Source organism: Bos javanicus, chromosome 6 (assembly GCF_032452875.1).
Source record: "Bos javanicus breed banteng chromosome 6, ARS-OSU_banteng_1.0, whole genome shotgun sequence".
NCBI lineage: Eukaryota > Metazoa > Chordata > Mammalia > Artiodactyla > Bovidae > Bos > Bos javanicus.
The window spans coordinates 14,010,125-14,028,006 of NC_083873.1; the positions used below are offsets into that span (position 1 = coordinate 14,010,125).

At 37.5% G+C, this 17,882-nt stretch overlaps 1 non-coding gene across 1 annotated transcript; it reads left to right on the top strand.

Annotated features, from left to right (window-relative positions):
• Positions 1 to 14,719: 14,719 nt before the first annotated feature.
• On the top strand, positions 14,720 to 14,853 carry LOC133250144 (small nucleolar RNA SNORA76). The gene has a single exon (XR_009737254.1). It is a non-coding gene; the product is annotated as a small nucleolar RNA SNORA76 (small nucleolar RNA).
• The last annotated feature ends 3,029 nt before the right edge of the window (positions 14,854 to 17,882 follow it).

Here is a 17,882-nt window from a genome sequence, read left to right on the forward strand (position 1 = left end):
GGGAGTAGACCATTTTCTGTGATTCATATCTTGGAGCCACTGGGGTAAAATTTAGAGGGAATCCACTCCTATTTAAATGCCAGTTTCTTACTCTTAGACAATTATTTTTCAGTACACAATTAAAAAAAAAATCTGGCCACACCTCTTGAGGAAACAGAAAACATGTCAAGCCATCACAGGCTGCAACTTCAGTCTTATTCATTCAGTTTTGTTAACCGCAGACACAATGAAGAAATAAGATGTAGTAATTCAAAACAATTGTGAACTGGGTTCTTTTATTTAGCCTTAGCTCTGGGAATTTTGTAAATAAAAATGCATGCAGTAGAGGTGAATATGATTTTTTTCAAAGAAATAATATAGAGTTCATTCCTGCTCCTGCTGGTATTCTTGTATGTTGATGCTTTTGAAAGAAATAATATTCTAAAATTAGTGTAATCTGTGAAGGAATCCTTGGAGGGTATAATGCTTTCTAAGATGATTATTCAAAGCCCTTATGCTACCTTAAGTTCTTTGGTGACTAGAAGAAACAGTTATAATAACAAAAATAATAGGCTGGACTTTCCACTAGGATCTTTGGTTAGACTTCTTGAACAAAGAAGTGAAAGTTGTTAAAAAAAAAAAAAAAGAAGAAGAAGTGAAAGTTGTGAGCATATGGGCAGAAAATAATTAAACTTAAAAGATTAACATATAATTTACATTGACTGTCATTTTGATATGGGAACTTTTCCTTTTGTTTTGGTTTTCTGTAGTATGCAGCTAAGAAAATCTTTCAATTGTCTTTTATTTTTCAGTGGTGACTGGGATTTGAGCAGAATCTGAAATGGAAATTACCTTAAAATGATGTATTTGCATTCTTCCTTTAAGGTCAATGTTTAAAGTTTGCTAATGTAAGAATGTTTGAAAAGTAGTACTTTCATTAAAAAAAGTGTTTTTTTCTGTTTTTGTTTGGATAATTCTTCCTCACTGGAATTCCAGGCTTGTGCTCCAATAACAGGATGATGGTTGTTATTTTTGTTTGTTTGTTTTTTAATTAGTCTTTGACTCTGTTTTTTTTTGGCGGGGGGGGAGGTCAGATTATTTCAAAGTCAGAAATTCAAATAAGGTTCTTTGATTTAATGAACTTTATTGAAATAATTATATTCAACAGTCAAATCCATTAATTCAACAAAATTAATAGTTTACCAGGAAATAAGGCCAAGAGTTCTTTGTTTAATTACTAATATTCTCCTGTGAATTGTGGAAAGTCAAGCAGGGAATGAAAAAGCCAGAAACCTTTTTGTAAGATTCCATTATCCAACTATTTCTGTGACAGATTTCCTTTCTTTTTTTCTGTTTCAACTCAAAATTCATAGGAGAATCTTCTATTTTTCCTTTTGAAAATGAAAACAGTAACACAGATCTTTTGAAGGGTGGGAAGTTTATGGATTTGAGGAATTCAGGAGTGAATGTGGGTTGTAATGGGTAATAAGGATAATATTTTTCAATATCTTTTTGGAACTAGAGAGGGAAGAGTTATATTTTAGAAATTAGAGGAATCCAGGTCCATGTATAAACAAATTTGCAAATTTTAGTCACCTTCCAAAGAATATTTCAAAAAGCTGTTACTACAAGTGACCCACTGCAGAAAAACTATGAGTATTATTGACTGAGGTCACTGCTATTGTGCAAATCATCTAAATTTCATGCAGTTCCAAGTACAGCTATATGAATAAAAGTGATATTACAACATTTTGGGTTGTGTTGGATTGGTCTCATTTTTCATGGTAGGTATGTTATCCCTCCCTGCTCCCAATTCTTGCTAATTTTCCCTTTCAAGCATCTACAATTCAGAGCCTATAGCCAAGGAGAAAATCAGAGGACAACCGCAATATGAAGGGTGGAAAAAATTAAAACGCAAATGAAGGATATCAGTTTTTTTTCAACCTAGGCTGAAATCTAGATTGTATTTCATAAAATGAGAGAAGGAGTTGCAGGAAGGTTTTCCCCTGTTGCTGTGACAGGTCAGCATTTCTAATCTGAGGGTCACAGCCAAGTTCCCTGTTTAGTAATTGCTTGATTTGACATCTATCTTGACCTTTATTTACTTTGGCCTTTCTGGCTAGAGGTCACAAAAGCAAAAGAAGATAGAAGTCTTATAAATGCCTTGATGATGAAAAATGAGAATGGTATCCCTTTGCCCCTATGTGTGAATATATGTATAATGCATTGCGATGTTTTAACTCTTTGGTGCAATCCACAGTGGAAACACTTATAAATTTTCATCTGATTCTAGAGATGTATTTTGTAATGACTTTGGGGTGAAGATAAAAGATGTTAAAAATGGCAAAATCTTGTTTAATCTAAACTTGACCATAAGGAAGTAGAGACAGGTTGTCCTGGATTAATTATTTTTTATATGATCAGAATTCATAAGCACATAATTGTGCTGCCACAAATAGAAAGTGTTACTTTCCAAATCCTCTAAAACAAGATTTTGATATGTGCTTTTAACTGCATGGTTATCATGGATGGGAATCCAGATAGGAACTGCAGTATCATGAATAGATGTTACATTTATCCTCTCCTATACTGTTAGATATACGTCAGGCATAAGTCTCAGCTTTTTCCAAGAATGAAAATATCACATTTTAAAAATAAAAACAGTAAATTGAAAACACATTTTTCCTTCATATAGTCAGCCCAGGAATATGAATTTTAAGGTGAGATTCCTCATTTTCTTTGCCATATGTTATGTCCTAACCGGAGAATTTTACTAATAATATTCAAGGCAATGATTTAGAAAAAGTGAGAGTCTAGTTTAACATGAGATATTCTTTACAATGTAAGTAACAGTGGCCAAAGGAGAAAAATTCTGATTTTGATGCTATTCAAATTTCTCTGTTTCTGTATCTTTGTAATGATACAGCAGATGAATGTAATGATACAGTAAATGGAAAACATGAGGTACTATGATTGCTAGTGCACATATGGAAATATTTGGAAAAAAATCAGTATTCAACTGGGCTTTTCATAACAGTAGAGAAGACAAAATTTTAAAAAAATAATTATAATTTGCTTTTTCTGAAACTGTATGTCATTAATTCTTAGTCTCTATTAACTTGATGTTTTATTTTATGCTATGTGGTGATTTGTAAAGTTAAAACATCAAAGATATTCAAGTATCTCTCATTCTCTATCTTTTCTTCATTATAGTCACCATTTATGGTTATATATTTATTTTATGATTTATCTAGTGTTTGTGTCTCGACTGTAAACTCTAAGAATAGGAACTAAGTCTTTTGCTTGCTCAATATCGAGTCCTCAGTACCTAACTTGGCTTTTAATTCTTGCCTGGAGAATCCCAGGGATGGGGGAGCCTGGTGGGCTGCCGTCTATGGGGTTGCACAGAGTTGGACACAACTGAAGCGACTTAGCAGCAGCAGCAGCAGCAGCAGGCCTTTAATACATATTCTTGAATACATGTGAAAGCAGAATGCTTGTAATGAATGAATTTATCCTTTGAGACTACTACAATTTACCAAGGCAGAAATGAGTTTAGTGGCAAGGATAGGAAATGGAAGAGTACTTCTCTCAGCATAAAAGAATGGGGCTTATTGACTTATGCGCACTCCTATTTTGAACAGATTGCAGAATGCTATCTTACCTGGGGCTTTTATTCATCATGGTTCAAAACTGGGTTTATGGACATAGGAAGGAAAATGGTGATGTTTTGTGTTGGTAAACTAGTTCCAAGAAAAATAAAGCACTAATTTGTAACTGTTGCCAGTTTCTATGGTGTAAATACTTTCTCCAAGGATGATTTCAAGATACCAAAATGATGTCACTGAATGTAGAGTTGGGAAGAGATACACAATTGGCTCCCTCTGGCGAGACTAGAACATTATTATGAGAATGTATCTTTGAAAATTTACTTTTTCAACTTTTTTCCTACCATTTACTACATGGGCATTTACAGATTAATATGCTGGCCCTCTACTAGATTTATATTTTTGGCCCCATGGAGATGTTCTGTTTGCACCCTCTTCCAGGAGGACTTGATGACCAGCTGCCTCCAGCTCTCAGCCACTTCTCTGACTTCCTCAACTTCAGGGTGCTGCCTCTCCCAAGGTCTCACCATTTGGGCATCTTACATCTGGTGACAGAGCCAGACAAGGATACAAATGTCTGGCTCCAGGTATTCTCACGTTGCTGGCAGAGACTTGGGCATCTTGTGTACTGGTTCAGTTTCCACTTCTGCCCCGGTCCTGCTTCTTCATGCTTCCTTCCACAGATATTGATCTTAATAATATCCTACACTAAGTGTTCACTTTGGAGAGACAAAATTTTGGGCACACTTCTCCATTTCACTTTATTTCTCTCCATGACTTGGGAGAACCTTCCCACCTTCCCTGCTGACCAGTCTCTCATCCATGTCTCCTGAAATTAGCTCATCTAACTTTTCCAGGAAATCAATTGGACAATTCTTGGATGGGCCAAGTGGCTTCATAGCACCATTTCCTAAGTTTTATAGCACCCTGGGTAGATGGTTATCTTTTTTCTTACCTCATAGTGTCAATATATGTTTATGTCTCTCATTATAAGTCCCTTAAGAGTTTTCTTCTCTCTCTTGTTACCCAATGCCTAGCCCAATGACAACGCATAGTAGGCACTTAACACATATGTATTTGTTGGATGGAATTAAATCAAATGATTTGCCTACACTCATCCAGTTCTCATTGTGAGCTGATTATGGAGATTCTTAATCCCTAAACTGTTAAGGTGGGGTCTCCTGGGAAAGCAGTGACCAACTTAATTCTTGAAGAGTTGGAAAGATGGTCACCTGAACCACAGGCTCCTTCATCTTTACTTGGTATAAAGGCAGTGATACTGACATATTTAGAACATAAAGTAGGAGTAAAAACTTAAAAGAGAAGGGATATGTCTCTTGAAAAATACAAACAGCCAACTTTCAAATGATACTTGAAAGGGGACTAGTTCTTTTTCCTGGTTTGTATAGTTGTATAAGAAAGAAAAAATTCACACTCAAATGTTATTTCTGTTTATAAAGGAGTTATTTCATTGTCTGATTAAAATACAGATATCTTCTCTAGAGTATACATGAACTTTATAAAATAAGTAATGTTTACTAATCTTGAAAGAAGGTAGAAATCATTGGGTATATTTAATAGTTTTTAGAGAACTAATTTCACATTGATAGCATCCAGCTGTATGGTTTTATGACATGTTAAATCATAAAATGTGAAGTTTGATTATGTTTTGACATTTAGTTTGATAGCAGTCTATTAACAGACAGCTAAATGTGGAAGTTAGATGAAGTGTTTATCTTTGAAATCATTGCTTGAATTAAAGCAATCCTTTAAAATATTTATCTGTGTCACTAATTTTTTGCAAGGCTTATTGTGGGGACCAGATTTCTTGTATGAAATTGTATATGAAAAGAGAGGCCAGAGGATTGCATACTCTAGGGAGCAGACATAAAAAAAATCTAATGCTGGAATATCTTTACACGTCTTTAAAATATTGTAGATCGTAGGTGGAAATAAAGTTTTCAAATGTAGCAATCAGATAATAATAAATAAATGGGGTGAAACATATACATGAAGGTCATAAATTTCTGTGTTCAGTTATATGAAGCTTAATCAAAATAGAACTGTATGACTTGACTCTAGATATAATTGATTTTTACAGCACATTGTGCTGTCTATATTTTTATGATTTTGTATTCAATTCATCCTCTGCATACAGATATTATCTAATTGTTTGTAATGCTATTTATGTTTTGTTTTTCCTGGATTAACTTCTAGCAACCAGAAAATTTAAGTAAAGAGATCTAATTTTTTGGCATGTAATGTACTCAACTAGATGACTGAGAAAAAAAAAACCCTTGAGAGTGACTGAAGATCTAGAATTTTATTAATTTGCAAGGACCACACTAACAAAATGCCACAAACTGGGTGCCTTAAACAGCAAACACTTATTGCCCCAGTTTTGGAGGCAAGAAGTCTGAGACTGAAGTGTCACCAGAGGTATGTTCCCTCTGAATGCACTAGAGAAGGATCTTTTTCAGGAATCTCCAGCTTCTGTTCGTTCCTTGACTTATGGAAGCAGGACTCCGGTTTTCATGTAGTATTTTCCCCTGTGTGTTTGTTTCTAAAGTTTCCTTTTTAAAAGACACTACTGATATTGATTGTTGATTTAGGTCTACTTTACTGTGGGGTGATCTCATCTTAACTATTTGCAACTACCATAACTCTCTTTCTACACAAGGCCATATTCTGAGGCACTAGGGGCTGAGACTTCAACACATACATGCTGAAGGCACACAATTCAATCGGGAATAAGAACCAATACAATTCATAGCCAGGTTTAATGAGGCTGCCTCCCACTGTTGTCTGATATTAAGATTTTGCCTCCAAAATGCTGTGAATTCAGAGAGGGGATACATTTGTGGGATTCTCTCAAAGTAGTATCACTATTATTTTTTCATTGACTTTGTTAATGGGGGAAATTCCAAGAGTCTATGATGAAAAGCTGATAAGGAAAGATACAGGTACCTGGCAGCTTGCAATTTACAGTTTTTGGTTAAATATCATCAGCGTCATAGGCAATGTGCTTTGTAACAAATATTTTTTCAATGTAATTTAGTCTAATACTTCTTTAGTGTCCATATTTCCTAGTATTGTTATCATCTCTTTGAATAGTTTTACCTAGGCAAGGGGAAGATTTTTCTAGTATTCCCAGAGCTAAGTGCTTTTTCCCATTAAAAGTGTGAAAGGATTTTGGAATGTAGGCCCTTGAAGCCAGAAGACTCAGGTCTCGTCTTGCATCGTGTGGTGTTCCTGGGAAGGAATGCACTAGAGAAGGATCTTACATAGTGTGGCCTTCTCTGTCTTTGGCTTCTTTTTTTGCCATATAAAATTCTGGACTAGGTTGGAGTTTGTACAACTGTGCTATTCAGAATCTTAGAATCTCCAGGCCCAGAGAGGACATAGAGAAGGAGAACAATCAAGGCCCTTTATCCTCTGGAAGCAGCTCTTAGGCAAGAGCTATAAAGTGTTTGTGTTCTGGGGATGATTATGACTTTGATCTATTGCTAAATAATGGATTGAAAATCACTAGACTAGATTCTATAATTCTTTCATGCTCTGAATTTCTGACTTTATTATTTGAATAGATACTATGAATCAAAGCTGCTTTTAAGCCATGATATTATGGCTTAAAAGAGAAAGGAAACTTGTAATTTTATTATATGGGGTAGCTATAGTTTGCAAAGATTTTCAAGTGTCTATTATAAAAATCATAAATACATCAAACTTTATGTATTGCCTTCCTACAGCACCATCATGGTCATCTTTCATTTAATCCTGTTCAATAGACCAATGTCCTATTATTATTAAAAGTAAAAATCTATTGTATGTTACTGTGCATCAGATCCAGTTCTGAATATTGCAATTAAAACATAAAAGCACTACCACAAATAGCTTATAGCCTAGTCAATGAGACAGGTAACCAGAACATTAAACTATTACGTGGCAACACACTGGATGTTATGCAGCTCCCAGGAAAAGCATCTAACATAAACCTAATGGAAGTTGGCAAATAATCTGAAAGAGTTTTTTGGGTTTTTTTCCCAAAAGACTGTAATTCCAACTTGAAGACATTGCAGGCAGTGGTGGAAAGGACATGGAAACATCTTGAAAGAGGAGGTAGACCTGCACTCACCCATCCCTCACCCAAGGAGATGACGCTTAGGAGATCAGAAATGGGTAGAATTAGAGAGACCTCAAAACTCAGCTCAATAATGACAATGTATCCCTGAGTGCTTCAGGTCTGGTGCTGTGTCAAGCAAGAATTTAATCTGGAGATAAGCAGAGGAGAGGATACCAGAACTGTCTGCTTGAAGATGTGAAAAGTAGGACAATTTGAGGAGAGAGGAGGAGGAAGTAAGAAGGCAGTCTGTGCTAAGGAAACAGAGAAGCCAGCATATTTTGGCAACTATAGAACATTTAGTAGGACGGGGTGTAGTCTGTGACAGGGAAGGTAGTGAGAGATTAGGGTGGAGAAGTAAATAAGGAGCAATTAACAAAGGGCCTTCAGAGTTCTGAGAAGGCTTTAGTGTTTATCCTGAAGATTCTGAGGAACTGTTTAAGGATTTTAAATTGGGATGACTACATGATAAGATGCATCCTTTTCTTAAAAAAGAATAAAGATATTTGTTTTTTAGTTGTCCAAAAAGGAAATTTTAAACATATGTGGAAACAACTGCAGCTTCATTGTCTTTCCTTATTCTAAGGTGGGATCCCCCAACAGATCAGAAAAAAATATGTGTACATAAAATAAGAGTTAGAAGTAACTAATAAATGGGCTTTAGAAACAATCATGTAGACCTAGAAATATACTTTTTACATTTTTCTTTGGCTCCACAATAGTCTTTCTAGGAATAAACCCTAGTGGAAAATACTTTTTAAGAAGAAAATCATTATTTAACAAATGTGTTCAATACAGTTACTGAGAGTTGTGGGTAATTTAGAAATAACATGCAACGTGTCCTTTTGAAAGTTTATATTAATTGCAATGTAGAGATAAGATTAGAGATAAATTACAATGTAGGTAAAAATACCAGTTGAGAATTTATTTACTAGTTCAGAAAATAAATTCTGAGAGTCAGAACTAAGACAGTGGAATTGTAGCTGGAGAAAAGCTGGATTTGAAATATAATAAGTAGAAGAGAAGAGAAATATCAATAACCTCAGATATGCAGATGACACCACCCTTATGGCAGAAAATGAAGAGGAACTAAAGAGCCTCTTGATGAAAGTGAAAGAGGACAGTGAAAAAGCTGGCTTAAAACTCAACATTCAAAAAATGAATATCATGGCATTCAGTCCCATCACTTCATGGCAAATAGATGAGGAAACAATGGAAACAGTGACATACTTTATTTTCTTGGCTCCAAAATCACTGTGGATGGTGACTGCAGCCATGAAATTAGAAGATGCTTGCTCCTTGAAAGAAAAGTTATGACAAACCTAGACAGCATATTAAAAAGCAGAGACATTACTTTGCTGACCAAAGTCCGTTTAGTCAAGGCTATGGTTTTTCCAGTAGTCATGTATGGATGTGAGAGTTGGACCATAAAGAAGGCCGAGGGCCAGAGAATTGATGCTTTTGAACTGTGGTGTTGAAGACTCTTGAGAGTACCTTGGACTGCAAGCAGATCAAAACAGATAATCCTAAAGGAAATCAGTCCTGAAAATTCATTGGAAGGACTGATGCTAAAGCTGAAGCTCCTGTATTTTGGTCATCTGATGTGAACAACCAGCTCACTGGAAAAGTCCCTAATGCTGGAAAAGATTGAGGGCAGAAGGAGAACAGGGCATCAGAAGATGAAGTGGCTGGGTGGCATCACCGATGCAATGAATATGATCTTGGGCAAATTCTGTGAGATGTTGAGGGACAGGGAGGCTTGGTGTGCTGCGGTCCATGGGGTTACAAGGAGTTGGACAGGACTGAGCGACTAAACGACAGAAACAGCAACAACAGAAATGATATGCATTTAGTTTCATGTGTATTAACTTAAAGGTAAGTTGATCATATAAATTATTTTTCAACTGGGACACTTTTGTGAATGAAGGGGGGATTACTATTAATATATAAGTTATGTGAAAGTTATATAAGATGGACATACAGTTACCTAGTTTAAGGTGGGGCACTTAAATGTAGAGTTGGATATATGGAAAGTAGCCTTGTATAGGATAGAGCCTGTTTTAGAGTTAGATAGATGTGTACTTCAAATCCTGTTGAATAGAAGAGGGATTTTAGTCTTGTTTCTGTTTTTTGAGTCTGTGAATTTTGAGGATATAATTTAGTTTCTATTAGCCTTAAATTCTTTCTCTATAGTATAGGGACTATACTACCAATCTCATAGGGTTTCTGAAAATGTCAAATGGAAAAAAATTAAGTGGGTACATACTTGGAACTCAATAGATAGTAGTAGTTATTATAGGGTAATATTATAGGGTAACAAGACATATTGGAGAAGGCAATGGCACCCCACTCCAGTACTCTTGCCTGGAAAATCCCATGGACGGAGGAGCCTGGTAGGCTGCAGTCCATGGAGTCGCTAAGAGTCGGACACGACGAGTGACCTCACTTTCACTTTTCACTTCCATGCATTGGAAAAGGAAATGGCAACCCACTCCAGTGTTCTTGCCTGGAAAATCCCAGGGATGGCAGAGCCTGGTGGGCTGCCGTCTATGGGGTCGCACAGAGTCGGACACGACTGAAGCAACTTAGCGGCAGCAGCAGCAAGACATATGAAGACTTGAAACTCTTGATTAGCCTGGATATTTACACAGGTTTGAAAGAAGAAGAGTTCTTGTCCCCAAAGGAAATTGTGTAGGCAGTCTCAGGTATGCTTATCTCGTCCAATGTTCTAAATCCTATAGAACCCTTGAAAGCCAGTGTTTGTTTTGTATTCTTGTTGAAAATGTTATTGGATATATTGATATATCCAATGAGGATTACTCAAAATAGACTATCTTGCTGTTTAACTTTCAGGGCAAAATTTTAATCATGGAAATGCTAGCAGATTCAAGGAATGATGCAAAATGTACTTCTTCATATAAATAAAGAAGAATTGGTTGTGGATGAAATTCTTCTGCTATAAAATCTGCTTCTAAAACTTAATTTCATGTTTCCCCCAAATTGTATGCAACTGAAACTGCTCTGAAGTAAAACTTGGCACAGAGAAGTGAAAATTTGATTGCTGTTTAACCACTTCATGGGATATTTTTCCATCTTTGCTGTGTCATCTTTTAATTTTACTGACATATAAAATTAGACAATTTTAGTAATAATAGTGCCTTTCAGTGAATAAGGCTTTCTTCTTGTTTTTTATCACATCATATAATTAAGAACCATTAACTACTGTTAGGGGATTTGGTTAAGTCATCTTTAAGTTTATAAAAACAAAATGAATGGCCTTCCATAATCTTAAAACAGAGTCATGGACTTTGGCAGGCAGTAAGAAGCTACTGTCGACAGTTCTTCTTGGGTATTAACTGCATTGTGTGATCTTCATCACAGATGTTTTTAAGACCTTATCAGAGTTTTTATGTAAACTTTCTAAAAGGTTTTGGGTTTAGAAAGCAACATTAGCCAGTTATAACAAGATATACTCACTTTCTAGGGACATGCTATATATTTTAGTAGTTATGATTTGTATATTTAAGAATGAATGCATTGTTAAATAAGCAGAAATTGAAACCTAAATACAACCTTTAATGACAGTATTTAGAACTATGCTTAGTTTTATTTTTATTTTTTTAGGAAGGGGATGAGAGGGGGCTTTGTCATTTCAGGAGACATGACAGACCTTTTTTCCTGCAATTATGAAAAATATTTTCTAAAAATCTATTCTACCTGTATGGTATAACTTCCCTAGAAACAGTATTTCCTTAATTTTCTTAAAGCCGAGAATTTCTTTCTCATTGTACCACAGAGTCATAATAATATGCTTAATTTTAGGTTGTTGAAGATAGTAATTACACAGATAATGTATTTTGTTTCAGCATGACTCAGTGGGAAGAATAACTGGTCAAATGTTGAAATGAGCCCAGAGAATATCTATGATGTCAGACCACTGGGCAAAATGTTGAGGGCGCTCAATCATTTCTGTCTCCTCTATGGGTCTTTAAAAATATAACACAGTTCAGGTTACTTCATAGGTCATGGGCAAGTCTGATCTCGGTGGGAAACAAATGTACTGAAGAGACACATGCTCTCAGCAGGAGGGAGAAGTCATATGCCCAATCAAGGGAGAAATAAAATTATTTATCACTTAAAAGCATGAGGGTTATGACCTGGCATGTGAATCCTACACAGCTCAAGGAATTAGAAATTTGTGGCAATTTTCTTCAAGGAGCAAATTCTCTACGTAGGGATTTTATTCAAAGTAAGACGATGTCTTATAAAATGCTTCCTTTCAAAGTATCTCCTAGGGGGAAAAAGCTTTTTAAACAGAAAAATTTTGAATCCGGAAAAATGTCATCTTCGTTCCAATAGATGGTTGATGGTGTAACAGGCCCCTTTTGAGTAACACATTCCAAATGAAACTCACTTACTCCCCATCCTCCGAGACTTGTGTCTTTCCTAATCAGAATTGGCTTTTCTGTCAAACCTCCATATCCAATAAGGATCCAATGAGCCCTATCAATTCTGCCTCTGTGTATTGTTTCAGGTACTCTCTTCTTTAAACTTGCTGCTTTTGCCATTGCTGAAACTTTTCTTAAAAAATCTTTCTCCCCTGGATATTCAAAATAATCTACTGATATTCTTCCTGCAACACAATCTCCTCCATTGCATCCTCCATACCCTGGGCAAAATTATTTTTCCAAAATACTAATTTAGTATGTGACTTTTTTCCCCTTAAGACCCTTTATTGATAGTCTGTTGCCCCTAGTGATAGTGAAGTCACTCAGTCGTGTCCGACTCTTTGCGACCCCATGGACAGTAGCCAACCAGGCTCCTGCGTCCATGGGATTTTCCAGGCAAGAATACTGGAGTGGGTTGCTATTTCCTTCTCCAGGGGATCTTCCCGACCCAGGGATCGAACCCAGGTCACCCGCATTGTAGGCAGACACTTTACCGTCTGAGCCACCAGAGAAGTCTGTTGCCCTTGGGATAATTGAAAAACCTTAGCAAGGTATATGAGATCCTCCATAAACTGGTTCCTGCCCATGCTTTTTGACAGTATCACCTCCTGCAGCCTGGGCCCTAGCAATATGTATCTATCTGTGTGGTACTAATTGCAGTTTCATGAATTCTCTGTGTTTGGTGCCTCCCTGCTGGCCTATGAGATCTGTTCTGCATGGAATGCCTTCTCTTTTTCTTTTGCTAGCCCATGTTGTTTATCTGGTAAAATGATATCCATTCTTTCACATTCATTCTTTGAAATTCGGACTTCTTTGGGAAGTTTCCCCTTAATTCCTCCTCCCCTGTTTGTCACTGTATTATCAGCTCCAACCACATTACCTTGCACATGACAATGCTCAGTAATTGTTGGGTAATAATGATGGTGATGTCATGGGATGCATGCCATCACATGGCATGTAATCCTCTCACCTCAGTTTGGTTGTTTGATTTGTTTGTTGTTGAGAGGGTATAAAGGTGGTTTTATTCCCACTTGTTGCTCTTTTATCAACATTAAAAAATTCCTTTTGGTTATGCTCAAAGAAAGATCTATGTAAATTGCATTTAATTGAGCTTGATGTTAAATCCTGAAGCAATCCTGTGGTTTGGACATTGAGAAACTCTGACCCTTGAAGGTCTTTTTTTGATTGATTAAGATGTTGGAATTTACAGAGATGCAGGAGGACTGAACACAGTATTTTAGGATATTATTTTATTAAGTTCTTAAAACATGCTCTGTTATTTAGAAATAGTATATTTTTTAGATTAATTATAATGTATATGTTTATCAGCATATGTAATCAATGGAAAATAACTGCTTTGAGGATGACCACTATCCTTGAACTGGAAAGATAAATTGTTGTTCAGTCTCTAAGTTACATCTGACTCTGCAACCCCATGGACAGTAGCCAGCCAGGCTCCTCCGTCCATCAGATTTCCCAGGAAAGAATGTTGGAGTTAGTTGACATTTCCTTCTCCAGGGGATCTTCCCAACCCAGGGATCAAACCCACATTTCCTGCATTGGCAGGCAGATTCCTTATGAATACTTAAAATATTCTGGGGCTTTCTGAATGTAATGTGGTCAATGTTCTTTGTTTTTCAGGAAACTTGCTTTAAGTAAATTATGTTTCTTAAATTATGATTGGTTTCCACTATATTTCTTCTTTTTCATCTAAATTACTTTATGTTAAAATTGTTTATAATGGTATAAATTATTTATGATGCTTATAATGTTTATGTATTATTTATAATGCATAAACCTAAATATGCAACATTTAGTTATAAGATTTAATAGTCAGGTACTCGGATGTTTTTAGAACAGTGGGACATTTAGACCTGTATAGGCATGATAAATTTAATTATGGAGAGGTCTTTGAGAAATTGTCTTTTTGGTAAGTGGGTTCTAATATGATTTTCTGACCATATTATAGTGAGGCACTGTGCTGTACAAATAAAATCTTAAGAGTTTCTTTCTCCAGGATCTGTTAGAACATTTCAGACAGTCTTTCCCGGAGGCTGTGTATAAATTAACTCATCTCTCTCTCCATATACAAATATATACAAAATAAGTTACAATGAAATAAATAAGGGCCACTAGTGGGGTCGCACAGAGTCGGACACGACTGAAGCGACTTAGCAGCAGCAGCAGTGACGTATGCCACTTCCATGCAAGTTTTGAGAGTCATTGCTTCATTCTCATCTCTCTTCTCTGTCACAAAACCAGCGAGTGCCATGTCAGGGCTGCTTATTCAGACTTACTTCCAAAATAAAGAGGACACTGAGCAGATCAGCAGCTTGTCAATGTGATGAGTGTAAAAGTGAGCAAGAAATAAACTTTCACTATTTAGTCCACAAGACTTGAGATCACTGTTACTGCAGCACGATTTAGCCTACGCTGGCTAAAACAGATGAAAATTTTAATAATGAAATAAAAATAGATGTATATACAAGTACATGCAAATTCTTCTTTTCTCAGATTTCAAAGTACAACTCAATGTCTGAATATAAAAAATAAACTTTTCTAATGCACTGCTTTTGATCCCCTGCCTTGCCTGCACTTGGCGCTCGGCGTCCTACTGCAGCGCCAGAGTCTGCACATGCGCAAAACGGCTGCCTTCCGACCCCCGTGGAAGCGGCCTTTTAAACCCAGAGCAACTGGGCTGCTCCGGCCACTTAGGGTTTGAGGGCTTAACGACTCAGGCTTCAGCCTTTAAAGACAAGATTGAAATTCCTTCAGAGACGTCGGGGATCCTGCAGCCTCTGCTGCTTGGTGTCAGGCATATCTTGTGCCTAGTGTCCAATTGTTCATCTCTTCCTAGGGATCATTGCAAGTTCAGTTAGAAAAACCATACATACATACGTATGTGTACATACATATATACATACATGTGTGCTCGCTTAGTCTCTGCGATTGTGTCCAACTCTCTGCGACCCCGTGGACTGTAGCCCACCAGGCTCCTCTGTCCATGGGATTCTCCAGGTAAGAATACTGGAGTGGGTCGCTATGCCCACCTCCAGGGGATCTTGCAGCCCCGGGGATCTAACCCACGTCTCTTATGTCCCCTGCATTGGCAGGAGGGTTCTGTACCACCAGGGGCACTTGGGAAGCCCGTGTACATACATATATATATATATATATATATATTTTAAAGTTAATTTAAAACACGACTGTTTCAAAAAAAGATTGTACAACGCAGTAGGATCTCTGTTGTGTTTCAGTATCCCCTGAAAATGCAGTTGGTTTCAAGCTGAAGTAAAACTAATTTTGTAGGGAGGTTAACAACACTTTGAAAAACATTATGTGTCTGTGTGCTTAGACTCTTTGTGACCCTATGAAATGTAGACTTCCAGGATCCTTTGTCCATGGAATTTTCCAGGCAAAAATACTGGAGTGGGTTGACATTTCCTACTCCAGGGGATCATCCCCACTCAGGGATGGAACCTGTGTATTCTTTACCACTGAACCATGGGTGAATTTAATCTTGAAAGACATTACTGAAAGGAAATTGGAATTTGTATTTTATATTTTGGAATTCAATGTAACCACAGGAAGTAAAGCATAATTTGTCAGTTGAAGATAGGTGCTGTAATGAATAGGGAAGGTGACTGTTAATGGAAGTTTGTATCAGTAGTTTCTTATTAGAAACTAGATATGTATTTGTGGCCTGGAGAATTCCATGGACTGTATAGTCCATGGCGTTGCAAAGAGTTGGGCACGACTGGGTGACTTTCACTTTCACTTTTCATGTATTTGTGGAGAGAATCAAAATATGCAGTTAAGGAAAGATATTTCAAATAATGTATTATTTGATGTATAACCACCTTGAAAATAGAAAGTTGTGAGAATGAAGGTGCAATTATGATGAATATGATATAAGCCTTGAAGAGAGACTGATAATCGTTTTGTAAGCAGTATGCCCTGCTTCATAAATTTAGAACATATTCTAATCACTTAAGTACCTATCTGCCTTCTTAGTATACCACCTCCTTAATTGCCCAAGAAGCCCTGTAAATTCTTAAGGCTAAAGGGCAAGCTAGTCTTACTTCTCAAACAAGGCATACAGGGAACAGGAAAATTTGTTCAGCTCACTTTGCCTCCCTTGTCCAAATGGTTTCACTCTTAGACTTGTCTGCACTTTTTTGCTGGATGCCTACTCATTCTACAGGAGAGAGTCCCTATGCATATGTTTAGTTGCCAGTCACTCCAGCCTAGGCACTGGTTTGAAAGGCTTCAATGACATGTACGTGCATGTGAAGTCACTTTAGTCATGTCTGGCTCTTTGCGACCCTATGGACCATAGCCCACCAGGCTCCTCTGTCCATGGATTCTCCAGGCAAGAACACTGGAGTGGGTTGAGGTGCTCTCATCCAGGGGATCTTTCCACTGCAGGGATCTAACCCACATCTTTTAAGTTTCCTGCATTGGTAGGTGGGTTCTTTACCACTAGTGCCACTTATTGCATCCAATATCCTACTCCCAGAAATGCCTCCAGTCTTTGTTCAACCCTGAGCTAATAGCCAAGACTTGCCCTTCACTTCGGGATTCATAGCTGTTTACTCCTGTAAGAGCCTGGTTGGAGCCACCATGGTCCTGGACTTTATATGAAGTTGCTCTGCTGCTGCTGCTGCCAAGTCGCTTCAGTTGTGTCCGACTCTGTGTGACCCCATAGACGGCAGCCCACCAGGCTCTGCCTTCCCTGGGATTCTCCAGGCAAGAACACTGGAGTGGGCTGCCATTTCCTTCTCCAATGCATGAAAGTGAAAAGTGAAAGTGAAGTCTCTCAGTCGTGTCCGACTCTTAGCGACCCCACGGACTACAACCTACCAGGCTCCTGCGTCCATGGGATTTTCCAGGCAACAGTACTCTACCATCTCCTAAGTAACAGCTTTACTTACAAAGGAATGGAGCATCTTTCACAAATATAGTCAAAAAGCACAAGCTACTTTTCATATTAGTCTCCCAGGACCTCAGTGCCCCCTAGCTGGGATTCATCTACCAAGAAGGCAACTGTATTTTGCATCTTTCTATTGGTTAAGAAGAAAACATTAGGTTCTTGTGGCCCCTGAAGTGGTACCTATGATCTAACAGTATCAGAATGCTCTTGGCTTGCTGAAGGGGCGTGGGCTGAAATGCTTGGGCCCCAAGCACACTGCCCTCTCCATGTGTGGTTTGGCCCAAAGAGGTAAATCCTTTCCTCAAATACTCTCCTCTGTGGTCTGCCATTATTTTCTGGCCATCTGCACTGATGGTACATTTCTGTGAATTTTTAGAGCTTTCCCTCTGCCTTTGTTCTTTGAGATTTTTAAACCCACTGTGGAAAAATAGCCTGGGTCATTATTCTTTAGGGAATGTTGTTTGGTGATGAGTTGTACGCAGAACTGGTAAGGTTGACACATCCCAGGGCTTTGCTGGTAGGGATCCTGTTTTACTACTTGTTGTGTAAATGTGGTTCAGAACAGGGATTTCTGAAACTGTGTGAGACACGAGATGTGTCTTCTGCCATAGTGGCCAGGATCTTAAAAAAGTGCGAGACTGTGACCATTCCATGGAACTTGAACTTGGACTTTCTATTGTCCTTCCAAAGGATATTGCCATTTTAAATTCTGTTATCTATTTTTTTTTTTTTTTTTTTGCGGCTCTTGTTAAGAGTACCTCTTTATCTTTGAGGACCCTCCTACCGGCTTCTCA